A 17,617-nucleotide genomic window follows, 5' to 3' on the forward strand; every position below is an offset into this window, starting at 1 on the left:
TTTAGCGAGCGGTTGAACTGTTTCTGTGTCCATGCATTGAATAAAGCAATACATCCTTTTAAAGTAGACGTCCGTTCGTTGGAGTTCTTTGCTCCCCGGGTGTTGCTCCATCTGTAAGCGTTGGCCTGGATCATCCCACGTGGAGCGTGTATCTCAGCCCGCGTGGAGCGCTGCAGTTTTTCGACTACCAGCGACTGCAGGTCACTCACACAGGCTGGTTGGAATGGCCTAGCATTATCCTGATCCGGAGGTGTAACTTGAAGCTGCGGGGCCCCAGTACAAAGTCTGGGACTGGGCCCCCAAACTATAAAGCTTCATTGATAGCATTGGTTTACAATGTGGGGAAGAGAGACTTTATGGGCCCCCTAGGGCTCCGGGCCCCAGGTACGACCGCACCCCCAGCACATACACCCATGACCCGAATACGTGGAGCATACAGACGCAGGCTGCCAGGATACGCTGTGCCTGCCCGATGTTTCCAACTTGGCTATCAGCGCAGCGGTAGGTACGAACTATAGAGTGCGGCTGGCATATGAACTGGTGTGTGTTGTTTTGCTTCCAGTTGTACCTGTGCTGTGCACACTCTGGCAGACGCAGCTGCTCAGTGGATACAATGTTGCGAGCTCCACGGCAGCAGACGGGCTGAGTGTCAATCAAAGTGCTCGTTTGTTAGCAGCAGAAGCAGCCACAGCTGCGCTGCACCTCTTGCTCGTCAGTGTTGTTTTTCTGCTTTTGGAAACTGCTGTAGGAAAGGGGGTGCACCGGTCCTGGAGGTACTGCAATACCAGGTCAATGCGCGGAGTGGACAGAGCAAGCTCTTTTTCCAGCTCCCTGTTCTAAAAATCCATTTAATATATGGTCCCCAGATAGGGGACGTATCAGATATTAAACTGATAAGAACAGATTTTTTTTTTTTTTTTTTTTTTCCCCTCAGATAGGGTTAGTAAACTACTTCACTTAAACGCTCAAGTGAAACTTCGCTCACATGACTACTGCCATGCTAACCCACTTCATCATCAGGATTTATTTTCTTTTTTGCATAACATAACAATACATATAACTACATAGAACTCATGTCAAGTTTACCAACTGCATCCATTTCTTAATTTTCCATATGCCCTCTGCATCCACCCCCATCCTTTTTTTATCCCACAAATAACAAATAAACAGTTTCCCTAGCACCATTCTCACACTCGTTCTCTCACACAAATCCACTCTTTTGTACACATACACATTCCTCACATCCCACAGTACCTCTTTCACACATGACAAGAACAACCACAGCACTCTCTCTTTCACCCCCTTACTCACAGCCAACCCAAACATCAATAACTCAAAGGAAAAAAAGGTAACGCCCGTAAGCTCTTTGCACAAAGGGCCCAACCTCCTCAGAACGTCCTGTGCGTAAGAGCAATTCCAAAATAAATGTGTCACACTTTCAGAGCCGTTACACTGCCGCCTTGGGCATGCCTCATTGGCTATTAAGCCCCTGTTCCTTTGGAACTCTCTGACTGGTAGAGCACCATGTAGGCTCTGCCACACAACCTCAGTCTGTCTGTTGGTCATCCCATTCATCCGTACTTTCTCCCAGACTTTCTGCACATCCTTTCCAGCAACCATGTTTATCTCACACATCCCCTCTCTCACTTCAATCATTCTCACAACCAGACGCTTATTCCTTAACATACACACTTCCACCTCATTCAACTCATACTTCTCAACAAACTTCACCAACCATTCATACCACTTAGGTACCACAAACGCAACAGGCTTCCTCAGATCATACTTACACCACTTCAGTCTCACAAACAGTCTCCCAGCCAAATACCTCAACATGCACGACCCCTTCCCCTCCCTCTCAATCATAGCCAACACAAACACCAACGCATTCACCCCAAAATACACCTCTAAGTTCGGAAAGCTCATGCCTCCATTCCTCCAGCTCTTAACCACCACTTCCCTTCTCAGTCGCTCCATTTTGGAATTCCAAAAAAATACAAACAAAATTCTGTTCCACCTTCTAAGGTACAAATAATCAGGTGGAAAAACTAACGCAATATACAAAAAGATAGGCAAGATTATGCTCTTGATAATCACTATTTTCCCCACCAAACTCAAACTTCTCAGCTTCCAAAAAGTTAGCCGAGCCTCCACTCTCTTCATGACCTCCTCCCAACTATCTTTCCCGTCTATACTGTCATTAAATAGGACACCCAAAATCTTAATTGGCCCAGTGACCACATTCATACCTAGATCCCTTACACTACCGCCCCCATACACTTTACACTCACTCTTCAACCAATTCACCCGGAACGCAGACGCACCACAAAAAATAGAAACCAATAATTTAACCCTTCTCACCGCACATTCTGACTCACACACCACACATACATCATCCATATACGCATTCACCTTCCATTCTTTCCCCTCACTCCCAGGAATATGGATCCCTCTCACAATCTTATCCATTCTCACCAAGCATAACAAAGGCTCAATTGCGCATATGAAGGCTACCGGGGATAGCGGGCAGCCCTGCCGCACGCCAGAAAACACATTCACCCTTCTACCAACACATCCATTCACAAGCACTCTACTATAGATCCTTTCATACAGACTTCTGACTCTCCCTACAAACTCACTTGGAAAACCCATTCGCACCAACACACTAAACAAAAACCCATGCGACAACCTATCATACGCTTTCTCAAAATCTAACGAAACTACATACACATCTTTCTTCCGACTCTTACAATCCCACAACACATCTCTCAACAAAACCAGACTCTCATGCACACGTCTCCCAGGCACCGCACAAAACTGATCCTCACCCACAACCCATTCAACCACATCACGCATCCGATTGGCAATGATCTTCGCATATATTTTATAATCAGCGTTTAACAACGTGATTGGCCGCCAGTTTTTTAGACTTCTGCGATCTCCTTTTTTTGGAATTAACACAACCACTCCCTCACGCATACTCTCAGCCATCCCAACACTCTCCCACATATACTTACATACCGCACAGACATCCATCCCAACCACACTCCACAACATACGGTAGAACTCAATCGGAAGACCATCCGCACCAGGCGTCTTGTTAGCAGCCATACTTTGCACAACCTTCCACACCTCCTCTGTAGTTATCTGCCTCATCACATATCCTCTCTCAGCATCCCCAAGCTTTCTCTCAAGCACACTCAGCACATCACTCTCCAGCCTCTCATCCCTCCATTTCTCCGCATACAACTCATCATAGAACGCAGCCACTTCCTCATTCACACCATCCCCACTCACCTCACATCCATCCTCTTTCACCAGCACATCAAGAGCAGGTTTTTTGGAAAAAACTTTCTTAAAAAAGAACCTAGAACACTTTTCATCCTGTTCCATTTTCTCTAGTTTGGCCCTGTACATTATCCCTCTCCCTTTCTCTATCATATACGCATTAATCTCTCTTCTCACACATACCAACTCATTCTGCACATCCATACCGCTTTCTCTCAACTTATACAACAAACATAATCGGGCATTCAGTTTGGCAAGCTCCTCCCTCCTCCGTGCTGCCAGCTTATAGCCAAGTGTCTTGAAGAACCTCTTTGTTTTCCCCTTGACCCACTCCCACCACAGTAATATGTTTGTAAAGTCTCTCTTTCTCTCACACCACCTCTTGTACTCACACTCATACTGACTGCGGACGTCCTTATCCGCCAAGTGGCTGATGTTTAATTTCCACAGCCCCCTCCCATGAATACCCCTCACATTCACATCCAACTCACATACCAGGCACTCATGATCCGAGAACACCACCGGCTTCTGCTGATAAGACAACGGCACCAAATTATCTGAAATAAAACAATAATCCAAACAAGAATGGATCCCCCCTCTGTCCGAGTGATACGTATTTAACTTAGGATTAATATTACACAAAACTTGCATATCCTGCATATGAAAATCGCTGGTTATTTCAGACAGGGTTTTCCCAGAAATATCAAAGGCTTTTTTGTTAATGTCACAATTCATGTCACCAATCATAATGACCGGCATTCTACCTTGAATAAAAAATTTCATTTTTTCAAACAGCAATTTTCTTTCATTTTTGTCATTTGGCGCATAAACATTAACCAGCAAAAACCTGCTGCCCCTGTAGGTCATAACAGCGGACAGACATCTCCCCTCTTCAATAACCATGTAGCTTTCCAGCTCCACCCCACCTCCCTTAACCAGAATACCAACGCCATCATTTTTGTTCTGGGCACTCCCTGACCAGACAGCCTTTCCATAAGGCCACTCATCCTCCCTTAACCCTCCCACAATCCCACACTCCTGCACGCAGATCACTTGTGCTTTCTCCTCTTTCAGTAGATCCAATATTGCGGTTCTCCGGGCCTTGTTTTTAAACACCCGCACATTCTGGGATAGAATCACAAACCCCATTACAGCAGACCTTACACTTTGCACAAAATAAACATCAGAGCAAGTCTTTGCCCCATGTAATGCCTCATCTATACATCTGCATCACTGCCCACAGAACCTTCACTGTCTTCCTCCACCTCCTCCAGCGGGTTGCTGGTTTCCATCTCTTCCACCTTTTTCCTCGTATACTTTCTTTTCTTTTTTCTATCTTCTGCCACCTCTGTGAACTCCTCCTCGCTTGTGCTGTACCCACCACCCTCCCTTTTACACAAAGCGGTCCCTGGAGATGAACCAGCAGAACATTCAGGTGAGGAAAACTGGCCAATGTTAGCAGGGTCAGAGGGATGGGTGGGGCTCCCCACGCTCTCAATCACCTCCTCCAGGTGTCTTATTGCCTCAGACACCTGGGTCTCAGCCACAGTAGGAACGTCCATGCTTTCCACAGGTGCTGCCTTTTTAACTCCTATTTTCCTCCTTATGCTAGGACCTTCTCCAGCCACCTCCTCTGCAGTTGCAGCCCTCTGCTCTTTCTTCTCCTGCCTCCTTCCAGCCACCTCCTCAGCAGTTGCTGCCCTCTGCTCCTTTTTCTCCAGCCTCCTTCCAGCCACCTCCTCTGCAGTTGCTGCCCTCTGTTCCTTTTTCTCCAGCCTCCTTCCAGCCACCTCCTCTGCAGTTGCAGCCCTCTGCTCCTTCTCCTCTCTCTTTCCAGCCACCACCTCTGCAAATGATGGCCTCTGCTCATTCTCCTCCCTCCTTCCAGCACTTGTGCTCTCCTCAGCAAACAGCCTGGTTCCCCTGCAGTCTTTGTACATATGCTCATAAGAGCCACAGAGGTCACATGCTTTTGGCTTGGGGCAACTGCCTGAATGATGTCCAGTGCCTTGGCAGTTTCTACACACCTGCCCCTTGGTACATTCAGAGCTGACATGCCCAAATTCACAACAGTTGCGACAGTATCTGGGTTGCCCAGGGTACGACAGATACCCCCTGTTGCCGGCAATTGAAAAATTTGCAGGTGGGTGCTTCACACCACCGATACTGCTTGTACTCATCCGGAATTTTACATAGAATTTGTACTTGCAGTTAAATATTCCCAGTACATTCTGCTGCCTCTCACCTCCTCTCACCTGTTCACAATGTCGTTTCAGGAAGCTGGTAATCAGTTGGACATCTGTGAACGGGTTGTACACATGGACAATCAAGGGTTTTTCACAAATGCCAAACAGCGGTGTTACCTTCACCCCTTGCAGGTAATCCTCGTTGTGGTGATTGCGCAGCCATTCAAAGGCATTAAGGCAGGAGTACTCATCAACAAAAGTAATGTCATAGGTACCTTGTCGGGGGAAGTCTTGTATGCTGAAGAATTGGTCTGTGGAAAATCCAGCTTTCTCCTGGAGAATATCTCTGGCGAGGTAAACCAGGCTGTTCTTGCTTGAATCGCTCGGGTCAACATCCAGACGGATAGAGTTCTTCAGTCCAAACATCCTTAGAAAGAAACTGTCGGTCCACGAACCACAGAAAAGGTTTGCACTAGGCAAAAGTCGCTGGGTCCACCCAGGACACTCGCACCCCTGACCAAGCCCAAGCTTACACTTGAGCTTAGCCAAAAGGCCGAGAAGCGATAACCCGAAATAGGTTTCACCTGCAGCCCGGCCCGCCCAACTCCACTTCCAAGGCTTGAGGCAACAGGCTCAGCCGGCACTCTGGGCGCACCCACAATGCACCCAGGCAGCTGGGAGAGTTTTGCATAGCCCCGCCCCACGCCTTCTCAACCGCGCCCTCCCCCCCCTCAGTCCTTCCTCTTGCACCGTGCTCACGCATCCTAGGCTTGTAGAGCCTGCTGCTGCTGCTGCTGCAGGACTCGTCACCTCCCTACCCAGGATGGTTAAGCCGGCGATGACACTAGAAGCAAGCACTAGTTTGTCTCTGAAGGTGCGTCGGCCGGTCGGTTGGAGGGATCTCTTCGGCCGGCCGCATTTCCAGTGGGGACGGATGGAAACTTTTTACCTGAAATGAGGGAAATTGGCTTCGGCCCCATAGGGCTTTATTGCCTTTCCCTGGGCCGGCATTAGTAGACCCTAGTAAGGAGAATAATAGAACGGCATGGTCATCCGAAGAACTTAAAAACATACAGCAGCCCTTTTTTTCCCGTCATACATACATAACTACAGATTTTATATTTTTTTTACATATCTATATAGATATATATCTATATATCTATATATATCACACACACACACAGACACACACACACACAATCTTAAATCTATCTTTAATCTATATCTACAAAATCTATAATTCAGAAATAATCCATATCTATATTCTACGTAATTAATAAAGATAGATTAGATAGGATAGGATAGGATAGATAGACACATACATGCATACATACTGTATGCAAATGAGCCAGGTATTTGGAATGCTGATGATGTCACTCCCTTGTGATGTCATACATACATACATACTGTATGCAAATGAGCCAGGTGTTTGGAATGCTGATGATGTCACTCCCTTGTGATGTCATACAGACATACTGTATGCAAATGAGCCAGCTGTTTGGAATGCTGATGATGTCACTCCCTTGTGATGTCATGAGCCAGGTGTATGGCAGGCTGATGTCACTCCATTGTGATGTCATCAATTTAGAAGCATAAATACCGGGCTTGGCAGCGATTTTAGTCAGTCTCTGCTGCAGCTGGGAGACGGGAGATGGTCTTTATCTCTACCAAGAAGCTGCAGAACTACCGGTAACTGCAAAACTACCGGTAACTGCAAAACTACCGGCAACTGCAAAACTACCGGTAACTGCAAAACTACCGGTAACTGCAAAACTACCGGTAACTGCAAAACTACCGGCAACTGCAAAACTACCGGTAACTGCAAAACTACCGGTAACTGCAAAACTACCGGTAACTGCAAAACTACCTACCGGCAACTGCAGAACTACCTACCGGCAACTGCAGAACTACCTACCGGCAACTGCAGAACTACCTACCGGCAACTGCAGAACTACCGGTAACTGCATCATTTTTATTTTATTCAATATAGGTTTTATTGGTTTCATGGAGGGGGGGGGGGAAACTTTTGCCTTATCTCAAAGCAATGTAAAAATAACTTTGACAATGAAACTTAATAAATAAATTTCGAGTTGAACTATATCATGTTTGTCTGTGATATTTTATAAGGTCTACAAACAGGGGAAGGGGGGGGGGGGGGAGCGGTAAGGGAGGGTAGGTATCTATGACACGGGAGAAAGAGAAAATAAAACAAAAAGGGGGGAGGGGGGCGGGCTCCGGGATTGTTGTTTCTCTTTACGATTGTGGTTTAAACGTGTTACTCACATGTCCCTGTCTGTAACCACCTAGTAAATAGGGGTGAGCTCCGGGCATCTATCCATATCGTCCAGGTGTGATACAATTTATCATAGCCTGACGGCTCATCTCGAAGCCTCATTCTCTCCCTACGCTCTATTTCGTGGATCAGTTATTTCTAGCGGAGTGCATTTTTAATGCAGCACACAAGGGGGAGACAGCGGCCTACCAAAATCTAGTTGGCTGCTGCTGTGGCTTTCTTTTTTTTAAAAAAAAGGTAGGTTCCGTTCTTCCACGGTGAGGAATAGGCAGGGAGGTTCCGTTTTTGCCAGCTGGGGAATGCTTATAGGCAAGGCCTTATCCCTGCTGGTGCATGTAACGTCAGACCACGTTTCAGACATGCAGCTGCGGCAGCGGCAGCAGCAGCATTCATTCAGTCAGTCAGTGGCTCACAAACGAGATCCGTGCAAGTTTACATTAAAACAGACACATTTCTTTCTTTACTGTATTGACTGCGGTCTTTAGCGAGCGGTTGAACTGTTTCTGTGTCCATGCATTGAATAAAGCAATACATCCTTTTAAAGTAGACGTCCGTTCGTTGGAGTTCTTTGCTCCCCGGGTGTTGCTCCATCTGTAAGCGTTGGCCTGGATCATCCCACGTGGAGCGTGTATCTCAGCCCGCGTGGAGCGCTGCAGTTTTTCGACTACCAGCGACTGCAGGTCACTCACACAGGCTGGTTGGAATGGCCTAGCATTATCCTGATCCGGAGGTGTAACTTGAAGCTGCGGGGCCCCAGTACAAAGTCTGGGACTGGGCCCCCAAACTATAAAGCTTCATTGATAGCATTGGTTTACAATGTGGGGAAGAGAGACTTTATGGGCCCCCTAGGGCTCCGGGCCCCAGGTACGACCGCACCCCCAGCACATACACCCATGACCCGAATACGTGGAGCATACAGACGCAGGCTGCCAGGATACGCTGTGCCTGCCCGATGTTTCCAACTTGGCTATCAGCGCAGCGGTAGGTACGAACTATAGAGTGCGGCTGGCATATGAACTGGTGTGTGTTGTTTTGCTTCCAGTTGTACCTGTGCTGTGCACACTCTGGCAGACGCAGCTGCTCAGTGGATACAATGTTGCGAGCTCCACGGCAGCAGACGGGCTGAGTGTCAATCAAAGTGCTCGTTTGTTAGCAGCAGAAGCAGCCACAGCTGCGCTGCACCTCTTGCTCGTCAGTGTTGTTTTTCTGCTTTTGGAAACTGCTGTAGGAAAGGGGGTGCACCGGTCCTGGAGGTACTGCAATACCAGGTCAATGCGCGGAGTGGACAGAGCAAGCTCTTTTTCCAGCTCCCTGTTCTAAAAATCCATTTAATATATGGTCCCCAGATAGGGGACGTATCAGATATTAAACTGATAAGAACAGATACTACACTTGATCTTAGCCAAAAGGCCGAGAAGCGATAACCCGAAATAGGTTTCACCTGCAGCCCGGCCCGCCCAACTCCACTTCCAAGGCTTGAGGCAACAGGCTCAGCCGGCACTCTGGGCGCACCCACAATGCACCCAGGCAGCTGGGAGAGTTTTGCATAGCCCCGCCCCACGCCTTCTCAACCGCGCCCTCCCCCCCCTCAGTCCTTCCTCTTGCACCGTGCTCACGCATCCTAGGCTTGTAGAGCCTGCTGCTGCTGCTGCTGCAGGACTCGTCACCTCCCTACCCAGGATGGTTAAGCCGGCGATGACACTAGAAGCAAGCACTAGTTTGTCTCTGAAGGTGCGTCGGCCGGTCGGTTGGAGGGATCTCTTCGGCCGGCCGCATTTCCAGTGGGGACGGATGGAAACTTTTTACCTGAAATGAGGGAAATTGGCTTCGGCCCCATAGGGCTTTATTGCCTTTCCCTGGGCCGGCATTAGTAGACCCTAGTAAGGAGAATAATAGAACGGCATGGTCATCCGAAGAACTTAAAAACATACAGCAGCCCTTTTTTTCCCGTCATACATACATAACTACAGATTTTATATTTTTTTTACATATCTATATAGATATATATCTATATATCTATATATATCACACACACACACAGACACACACACACACAATCTTAAATCTATCTTTAATCTATATCTACAAAATCTATAATTCAGAAATAATCCATATCTATATTCTACGTAATTAATAAAGATAGATTAGATAGGATAGGATAGGATAGATAGACACATACATGCATACATACTGTATGCAAATGAGCCAGGTATTTGGAATGCTGATGATGTCACTCCCTTGTGATGTCATACATACATACATACTGTATGCAAATGAGCCAGGTGTTTGGAATGCTGATGATGTCACTCCCTTGTGATGTCATACAGACATACTGTATGCAAATGAGCCAGCTGTTTGGAATGCTGATGATGTCACTCCCTTGTGATGTCATGAGCCAGGTGTATGGCAGGCTGATGTCACTCCATTGTGATGTCATCAATTTAGAAGCATAAATACCGGGCTTGGCAGCGATTTTAGTCAGTCTCTGCTGCAGCTGGGAGACGGGAGATGGTCTTTATCTCTACCAAGAAGCTGCAGAACTACCGGTAACTGCAAAACTACCGGTAACTGCAAAACTACCGGCAACTGCAAAACTACCGGTAACTGCAAAACTACCGGTAACTGCAAAACTACCGGTAACTGCAAAACTACCGGCAACTGCAAAACTACCGGTAACTGCAAAACTACCGGTAACTGCAAAACTACCGGTAACTGCAAAACTACCTACCGGCAACTGCAGAACTACCTACCGGCAACTGCAGAACTACCTACCGGCAACTGCAGAACTACCTACCGGCAACTGCAGAACTACCGGTAACTGCATCATTTTTATTTTATTCAATATAGGTTTTATTGGTTTCATGGAGGGGGGGGGGGAAACTTTTGCCTTATCTCAAAGCAATGTAAAAATAACTTTGACAATGAAACTTAATAAATAAATTTCGAGTTGAACTATATCATGTTTGTCTGTGATATTTTATAAGGTCTACAAACAGGGGAAGGGGGGGGGGGGGAGCGGTAAGGGAGGGTAGGTATCTATGACACGGGAGAAAGAGAAAATAAAACAAAAAGGGGGGAGGGGGGCGGGCTCCGGGATTGTTGTTTCTCTTTACGATTGTGGTTTAAACGTGTTACTCACATGTCCCTGTCTGTAACCACCTAGTAAATAGGGGTGAGCTCCGGGCATCTATCCATATCGTCCAGGTGTGATACAATTTATCATAGCCTGACGGCTCATCTCGAAGCCTCATTCTCTCCCTACGCTCTATTTCGTGGATCAGTTATTTCTAGCGGAGTGCATTTTTAATGCAGCACACAAGGGGGAGACAGCGGCCTACCAAAATCTAGTTGGCTGCTGCTGTGGCTTTCTTTTTTTTAAAAAAAAGGTAGGTTCCGTTCTTCCACGGTGAGGAATAGGCAGGGAGGTTCCGTTTTTGCCAGCTGGGGAATGCTTATAGGCAAGGCCTTATCCCTGCTGGTGCATGTAACGTCAGACCACGTTTCAGACATGCAGCTGCGGCAGCGGCAGCAGCAGCATTCATTCAGTCAGTCAGTGGCTCACAAACGAGATCCGTGCAAGTTTACATTAAACAGACACATTTCTTTCTTTACTGTATTGACTGCGGTCTTTAGCGAGCGGTTGAACTGTTTCTGTGTCCATGCATTGAATAAAGCAATACATCCTTTTAAAGTAGACGTCCGTTCGTTGGAGTTCTTTGCTCCCCGGGTGTTGCTCCATCTGTAAGCGTTGGCCTGGATCATCCCACGTGGAGCGTGTATCTCAGCCCGCGTGGAGCGCTGCAGTTTTTCGACTACCAGCGACTGCAGGTCACTCACACAGGCTGGTTGGAATGGCCTAGCATTATCCTGATCCGGAGGTGTAACTTGAAGCTGCGGGGCCCCAGTACAAAGTCTGGGACTGGGCCCCCAAACTATAAAGCTTCATTGATAGCATTGGTTTACAATGTGGGGAAGAGAGACTTTATGGGCCCCCTAGGGCTCCGGGCCCCAGGTACGACCGCACCCCCAGCACATACACCCATGACCCGAATACGTGGAGCATACAGACGCAGGCTGCCAGGATACGCTGTGCCTGCCCGATGTTTCCAACTTGGCTATCAGCGCAGCGGTAGGTACGAACTATAGAGTGCGGCTGGCATATGAACTGGTGTGTGTTGTTTTGCTTCCAGTTGTACCTGTGCTGTGCACACTCTGGCAGACGCAGCTGCTCAGTGGATACAATGTTGCGAGCTCCACGGCAGCAGACGGGCTGAGTGTCAATCAAAGTGCTCGTTTGTTAGCAGCAGAAGCAGCCACAGCTGCGCTGCACCTCTTGCTCGTCAGTGTTGTTTTTCTGCTTTTGGAAACTGCTGTAGGAAAGGGGGTGCACCGGTCCTGGAGGTACTGCAATACCAGGTCAATGCGCGGAGTGGACAGAGCAAGCTCTTTTTCCAGCTCCCTGTTCTAAAAATCCATTTAATATATGGTCCCCAGATAGGGGACGTATCAGATATTAAACTGATAAGAACAGATACTACACTTGATCTTAGCCAAAAGGCCGAGAAGCGATAACCCGAAATAGGTTTCACCTGCAGCCCGGCCCGCCCAACTCCACTTCCAAGGCTTGAGGCAACAGGCTCAGCCGGCACTCTGGGCGCACCCACAATGCACCCAGGCAGCTGGGAGAGTTTTGCATAGCCCCGCCCCACGCCTTCTCAACCGCGCCCTCCCCCCCCTCAGTCCTTCCTCTTGCACCGTGCTCACGCATCCTAGGCTTGTAGAGCCTGCTGCTGCTGCTGCTGCAGGACTCGTCACCTCCCTACCCAGGATGGTTAAGCCGGCGATGACACTAGAAGCAAGCACTAGTTTGTCTCTGAAGGTGCGTCGGCCGGTCGGTTGGAGGGATCTCTTCGGCCGGCCGCATTTCCAGTGGGGACGGATGGAAACTTTTTACCTGAAATGAGGGAAATTGGCTTCGGCCCCATAGGGCTTTATTGCCTTTCCCTGGGCCGGCATTAGTAGACCCTAGTAAGGAGAATAATAGAACGGCATGGTCATCCGAAGAACTTAAAAACATACAGCAGCCCTTTTTTTCCCGTCATACATACATAACTACAGATTTTATATTTTTTTTACATATCTATATATATATATCTATATATCTATATATATCACACACACACACAGACACACACACACACAATCTTAAATCTATCTTTAATCTATATCTACAAAATCTATAATTCAGAAATAATCCATATCTATATTCTACGTAATTAATAAAGATAGATTAGATAGGATAGGATAGGATAGATAGACACATACATGCATACATACTGTATGCAAATGAGCCAGGTATTTGGAATGCTGATGATGTCACTCCCTTGTGATGTCATACATACATACATACTGTATGCAAATGAGCCAGGTGTTTGGAATGCTGATGATGTCACTCCCTTGTGATGTCATACAGACATACTGTATGCAAATGAGCCAGCTGTTTGGAATGCTGATGATGTCACTCCCTTGTGATGTCATGAGCCAGGTGTATGGCAGGCTGATGTCACTCCATTGTGATGTCATCAATTTAGAAGCATAAATACCGGGCTTGGCAGCGATTTTAGTCAGTCTCTGCTGCAGCTGGGAGACGGGAGATGGTCTTTATCTCTACCAAGAAGCTGCAGAACTACCGGTAACTGCAAAACTACCGGTAACTGCAAAACTACCGGCAACTGCAAAACTACCGGTAACTGCAAAACTACCGGTAACTGCAAAACTACCGGTAACTGCAAAACTACCGGCAACTGCAAAACTACCGGTAACTGCAAAACTACCGGTAACTGCAAAACTACCGGTAACTGCAAAACTACCTACCGGCAACTGCAGAACTACCTACCGGCAACTGCAGAACTACCTACCGGCAACTGCAGAACTACCTACCGGCAACTGCAGAACTACCGGTAACTGCATCATTTTTATTTTATTCAATATAGGTTTTATTGGTTTCATGGAGGGGGGGGGGGGAAACTTTTGCCTTATCTCAAAGCAATGTAAAAATAACTTTGACAATGAAACTTAATAAATAAATTTCGAGTTGAACTATATCATGTTTGTCTGTGATATTTTATAAGGTCTACAAACAGGGGAAGGGGGGGGGGGGGGAGCGGTAAGGGAGGGTAGGTATCTATGACACGGGAGAAAGAGAAAATAAAACAAAAAGGGGGGAGGGGGGCGGGCTCCGGGATTGTTGTTTCTCTTTACGATTGTGGTTTAAACGTGTTACTCACATGTCCCTGTCTGTAACCACCTAGTAAATAGGGGTGAGCTCCGGGCATCTATCCATATCGTCCAGGTGTGATACAATTTATCATAGCCTGACGGCTCATCTCGAAGCCTCATTCTCTCCCTACGCTCTATTTCGTGGATCAGTTATTTCTAGCGGAGTGCATTTTTAATGCAGCACACAAGGGGGAGACAGCGGCCTACCAAAATCTAGTTGGCTGCTGCTGTGGCTTTCTTTTTTTTAAAAAAAAGGTAGGTTCCGTTCTTCCACGGTGAGGAATAGGCAGGGAGGTTCCGTTTTTGCCAGCTGGGGAATGCTTATAGGCAAGGCCTTATCCCTGCTGGTGCATGTAACGTCAGACCACGTTTCAGACATGCAGCTGCGGCAGCGGCAGCAGCAGCATTCATTCAGTCAGTCAGTGGCTCACAAACGAGATCCGTGCAAGTTTACATTAAACAGACACATTTCTTTCTTTACTGTATTGACTGCGGTCTTTAGCGAGCGGTTGAACTGTTTCTGTGTCCATGCATTGAATAAAGCAATACATCCTTTTAAAGTAGACGTCCGTTCGTTGGAGTTCTTTGCTCCCCGGGTGTTGCTCCATCTGTAAGCGTTGGCCTGGATCATCCCACGTGGAGCGTGTATCTCAGCCCGCGTGGAGCGCTGCAGTTTTTCGACTACCAGCGACTGCAGGTCACTCACACAGGCTGGTTGGAATGGCCTAGCATTATCCTGATCCGGAGGTGTAACTTGAAGCTGCGGGGCCCCAGTACAAAGTCTGGGACTGGGCCCCCAAACTATAAAGCTTCATTGATAGCATTGGTTTACAATGTGGGGAAGAGAGACTTTATGGGCCCCCTAGGGCTCCGGGCCCCAGGTACGACCGCACCCCCAGCACATACACCCATGACCCGAATACGTGGAGCATACAGACGCAGGCTGCCAGGATACGCTGTGCCTGCCCGATGTTTCCAACTTGGCTATCAGCGCAGCGGTAGGTACGAACTATAGAGTGCGGCTGGCATATGAACTGGTGTGTGTTGTTTTGCTTCCAGTTGTACCTGTGCTGTGCACACTCTGGCAGACGCAGCTGCTCAGTGGATACAATGTTGCGAGCTCCACGGCAGCAGACGGGCTGAGTGTCAATCAAAGTGCTCGTTTGTTAGCAGCAGAAGCAGCCACAGCTGCGCTGCACCTCTTGCTCGTCAGTGTTGTTTTTCTGCTTTTGGAAACTGCTGTAGGAAAGGGGGTGCACCGGTCCTGGAGGTACTGCAATACCAGGTCAATGCGCGGAGTGGACAGAGCAAGCTCTTTTTCCAGCTCCCTGTTCTAAAAATCCATTTAATATATGGTCCCCAGATAGGGGACGTATCAGATATTAAACTGATAAGAACAGATACTACACTTGATCTTAGCCAAAAGGCCGAGAAGCGATAACCCGAAATAGGTTTCACCTGCAGCCCGGCCCGCCCAACTCCACTTCCAAGGCTTGAGGCAACAGGCTCAGCCGGCACTCTGGGCGCACCCACAATGCACCCAGGCAGCTGGGAGAGTTTTGCATAGCCCCGCCCCACGCCTTCTCAACCGCGCCCTCCCCCCCCTCAGTCCTTCCTCTTGCACCGTGCTCACGCATCCTAGGCTTGTAGAGCCTGCTGCTGCTGCTGCTGCAGGACTCGTCACCTCCCTACCCAGGATGGTTAAGCCGGCGATGACACTAGAAGCAAGCACTAGTTTGTCTCTGAAGGTGCGTCGGCCGGTCGGTTGGAGGGATCTCTTCGGCCGGCCGCATTTCCAGTGGGGACGGATGGAAACTTTTTACCTGAAATGAGGGAAATTGGCTTCGGCCCCATAGGGCTTTATTGCCTTTCCCTGGGCCGGCATTAGTAGACCCTAGTAAGGAGAATAATAGAACGGCATGGTCATCCGAAGAACTTAAAAACATACAGCAGCCCTTTTTTTCCCGTCATACATACATAACTACAGATTTTATATTTTTTTTACATATCTATATAGATATATATCTATATATCTATATATATCACACACACACACAGACACACACACACACAATCTTAAATCTATCTTTAATCTATATCTACAAAATCTATAATTCAGAAATAATCCATATCTATATTCTACGTAATTAATAAAGATAGATTAGATAGGATAGGATAGGATAGATAGACACATACATGCATACATACTGTATGCAAATGAGCCAGGTATTTGGAATGCTGATGATGTCACTCCCTTGTGATGTCATACATACATACATACTGTATGCAAATGAGCCAGGTGTTTGGAATGCTGATGATGTCACTCCCTTGTGATGTCATACAGACATACTGTATGCAAATGAGCCAGCTGTTTGGAATGCTGATGATGTCACTCCCTTGTGATGTCATGAGCCAGGTGTATGGCAGGCTGATGTCACTCCATTGTGATGTCATCAATTTAGAAGCATAAATACCGGGCTTGGCAGCGATTTTAGTCAGTCTCTGCTGCAGCTGGGAGACGGGAGATGGTCTTTATCTCTACCAAGAAGCTGCAGAACTACCGGTAACTGCAAAACTACCGGTAACTGCAAAACTACCGGCAACTGCAAAACTACCGGTAACTGCAAAACTACCGGTAACTGCAAAACTACCGGTAACTGCAAAACTACCGGCAACTGCAAAACTACCGGTAACTGCAAAACTACCGGTAACTGCAAAACTACCGGTAACTGCAAAACTACCTACCGGCAACTGCAGAACTACCTACCGGCAACTGCAGAACTACCTACCGGCAACTGCAGAACTACCTACCGGCAACTGCAGAACTACCGGTAACTGCATCATTTTTATTTTATTCAATATAGGTTTTATTGGTTTCATGGAGGGGGGGGGGGAAACTTTTGCCTTATCTCAAAGCAATGTAAAAATAACTTTGACAATGAAACTTAATAAATAAATTTCGAGTTGAACTATATCATGTTTGTCTGTGATATTTTATAAGGTCTACAAACAGGGGAAGGGGGGGGGGGGGGAGCGGTAAGGGAGGGTAGGTATCTATGACACGGGAGAAAGAGAAAATAAAACAAAAAGGGGGGAGGGGGGCGGGCTCCGGGATTGTTGTTTCTCTTTACGATTGTGGTTTAAACGTGTTACTCACATGTCCCTGTCTGTAACCACCTAGTAAATAGGGGTGAGCTCCGGGCATCTATCCATATCGTCCAGGTGTGATACAATTTATCATAGCCTGACGGCTCATCTCGAAGCCTCATTCTCTCCCTACGCTCTATTTCGTGGATCAGTTATTTCTAGCGGAGTGCATTTTTAATGCAGCACACAAGGGGGAGACAGCGGCCTACCAAAATCTAGTTGGCTGCTGCTGTGGCTTTCTTTTTTTTAAAAAAAAGGTAGGTTCCGTTCTTCCACGGTGAGGAATAGGCAGGGAGGTTCCGTTTTTGCCAGCTGGGGAATGCTTATAGGCAAGGCCTTATCCCTGCTGGTGCATGTAACGTCAGACCACGTTTCAGACATGCAGCTGCGGCAGCGGCAGCAGCAGCATTCATTCAGTCAGTCA

General features: G+C 47.5%; 4 non-coding genes across 4 annotated transcripts; all 4 read right to left on the reverse strand.

Annotated features, from left to right (window-relative positions):
• Positions 1-751: 751 nt before the first annotated feature.
• On the reverse strand, positions 752-942 carry LOC136574131 (U2 spliceosomal RNA). The gene has a single exon (XR_010786250.1). It is a non-coding gene; the product is annotated as a U2 spliceosomal RNA (small nuclear RNA).
• Positions 943-8,998: 8,056 nt separating this feature from the next.
• LOC136573781 (U2 spliceosomal RNA) lies at positions 8,999-9,189 on the reverse strand. The gene has a single exon (XR_010786000.1). It is a non-coding gene; the product is annotated as a U2 spliceosomal RNA (small nuclear RNA).
• Positions 9,190-12,146: 2,957 nt separating this feature from the next.
• On the reverse strand, positions 12,147-12,337 carry LOC136573782 (U2 spliceosomal RNA). The gene has a single exon (XR_010786001.1). It is a non-coding gene; the product is annotated as a U2 spliceosomal RNA (small nuclear RNA).
• Positions 12,338-15,294: 2,957 nt separating this feature from the next.
• LOC136573783 (U2 spliceosomal RNA) lies at positions 15,295-15,485 on the reverse strand. The gene has a single exon (XR_010786002.1). It is a non-coding gene; the product is annotated as a U2 spliceosomal RNA (small nuclear RNA).
• Between the last annotated feature and the right edge of the window lie 2,132 nt (positions 15,486-17,617).

Source organism: Eleutherodactylus coqui, chromosome 7 (genome assembly GCF_035609145.1).
Source record: "Eleutherodactylus coqui strain aEleCoq1 chromosome 7, aEleCoq1.hap1, whole genome shotgun sequence".
Lineage (NCBI taxonomy): Eukaryota > Metazoa > Chordata > Amphibia > Anura > Eleutherodactylidae > Eleutherodactylus > Eleutherodactylus coqui.